Source organism: Penaeus vannamei, chromosome 33 (assembly GCF_042767895.1).
Source record: "Penaeus vannamei isolate JL-2024 chromosome 33, ASM4276789v1, whole genome shotgun sequence".
In the NCBI taxonomy this organism is placed as follows: Eukaryota; Metazoa; Arthropoda; class Malacostraca; order Decapoda; family Penaeidae; genus Penaeus; species Penaeus vannamei.
In genome coordinates, this window is record NC_091581.1 from 30,300,251 (window position 1) to 30,302,750 (window position 2,500).

Sequence of the window (2,500 nt, forward strand, 5' to 3'; positions counted from 1 at the left end):
TGCCAGACGTACGAGCCAGGCCGATTATCAGTCAATTTTCCGTCTTGCGTGAAAAGTAGAGGTTTTTGTGTAATAACAATTAGCAGCAGGTTGAACAACGAAGGGAAATACAAGATAAACAAGAATATGTCGAAGGCCTTTCGCTATTTTGCTGAGGACAATACTGTCAGTAAAACGAGACTTTTGCTATAGGGTACAAAATTATTATGTGTGTGTGTATTCGTATATATACTATATATAGATACGTACATATATATATAGATAGATAGATAGATATAGATATATATAACATATAAAACAAACATATTTTCTGCTTTAGTTTAAGCAGCAAGAGCCTTATATTAACCTCTAAATGACGAAAATATTCGCAACACTACAACACCCTCATAGCCAGAGTTCTTCATGTCCGTTTTCCAGAAATTAGCACGAAATGTCAATAAAGAAGGGTACATGGGGGGGGGGGTTGTTGTCCTCCTGTCTAGAGAATAAAGAGAAGGTAGGGAAGGTTAGGTTGGGGGTTTGGGTCCGCATGGTACCCTGTTCTGGGGACAAAATAAGTGTTGAATTTCTTTATTTCAACTGAACAGAATTATAATTATTCTAATCGTTTTTGGGTTTACCTCACCCATCCTTAGTATTACGTAATTGCAAATGACGATCAACTTTATTTATTTAATTACGGAGTAGTCAGTCGACAAGTAATATCAACAGTGTGACTGAGGACTTCGAGTCAATTAATTTCGCTGACTGTGGGGTGGTTTTGACAACATGAAGTGACACGCACACACACGCACACGGATTATAGTGTGGTTTTGTGAGAATCCTATTCTAACTCTATTATTGCCATTATCATTACCGTTCTTATCGTTGTTATCATTATTAACCTCATCACTCTCTGGCGAGGCAAGTACGCTACATTGAAGTAGTCAGAAAATTAGGTAGAAGTAGGTAGACAATTTATTATTAATAATATTCGAGTGGGGATGTTTAGAAGGAGAAGAAAAGGAGAGGAAGGAGGATTAAAGATAAAATGGAGATGAGGAGGAGGAAACAAAGGAAGCTTAGAGAGGAAAGGTAAAGAGAAAGGAAGGGGGAATGGAAAAGTGAGAAAGGTAAAGAGAAAGGAAGGGGGAATAGAGAGGACTCGATGTCAAAAGAGGGAATGGGAGAGGGAGAGGAGGCAATGGCATTAAAGGAAGGGAGAAATGGATGAAGGAGAGAAGGGGGGAAGGGGCGTAAAGAGAGATAAGAGTGAATTCTTATCATTTATATATTTTCTTTTTGTCTTTATTCTATTTTCTTTTTCATTTCAATACTAGCATTGATAATAACGCTAATTATAATATTAAGTTTAGTCGTGGGCGGAATAAGGGAGTTGTTTTTAATTTGTTAGAATTAACCGTTCACAGAAAACGTTGATATTTTGAAATTCAAATCGGTTACGTTCGTCTGTCGTGGACGAAGCGTTTCTTCTGCTGCGATTATAAAGATATCTGTTATCTGTAGGCCTATCCTAGTTGACGCAATTAGATTATATGCGCATTCTTTACATTTTTTTTTCTTAGATGAGTCATGAAATAAATTCATTTTAAAATAAGCATGTTTAATAGATTATTTAGGTTCAAAGAAAAGATCAAACGTAAAATGATTGCAGTATGAAAAGGCTAACGCGGTGGTCACGTGACACGCAGCTCTGTCGTCTGGGAGTGCGGAAGGGTGAAAATCGCTGACACAGGGGCAAGGAGGATCATTATAATTATTGTCTATATTATTATTATTATTACTGTCATTATCATTTCCATTAACATTATTGTTGTTGTTTCTATCATTATCAGTGTTATTATTCTTATTGTTATCATCATCGTTGATATTATTATTATTATTAAAATAATTATCTTGAACATCATTTTTAAGAGTATTATTATCAGTCATTATCATTATCCTCATCATCACCATCTACATCAAACAAATTGATTCAGTCCTAAAGATAATGAAGAGTTTGCCAGGTACCAAAAAAATTTATTACGTGCGCTGTAGAATCTCCGTTGTTGTTAGTCATTTTTCCTCTGAATTTCGTTCTACGTTTTAGCAGACGTTATACACTAATAGCGAAAGACCTCTGTACCTTTGGCCAAATAACACAACACGAAACTCACCTAAACCATACTCATCTTTAAAAATAATAATAATAATAATAATAATAATAATAATAATAATAATGATAATAATAATACGTATGGCCGGTTTGTTAACATTGTGGAAGGCCCGACCCAATGAATTTTCATAAAGATAGACGCAGAAATAAAGGCATATCTGTCTATATCTGATAGATATACATTTACCTATCAATTTGCCTGGTTGATATGCATGGCTAGCCTGATAAACATGCATTTATTTCTTTATCATTGCATGTCAAGTATACGAATATTCTCTGGATCGGGCCTCGCACAATTCCAACAAACCGGCTGTTCATAACGATTAACCCTCCTCGAAACAGCCT

At 35.4% G+C, this 2,500-nt stretch overlaps 1 protein-coding gene across 1 annotated transcript in view; it reads right to left on the minus strand.

Annotated features, from left to right (window-relative positions):
* The window catches only part of LOC113806813 (inter-alpha-trypsin inhibitor heavy chain H3), a 28,572-nt gene that overhangs the window by 25,942 nt on the left and 130 nt on the right, over window positions 1-2,500 (minus strand). The window lies entirely within an intron of this gene.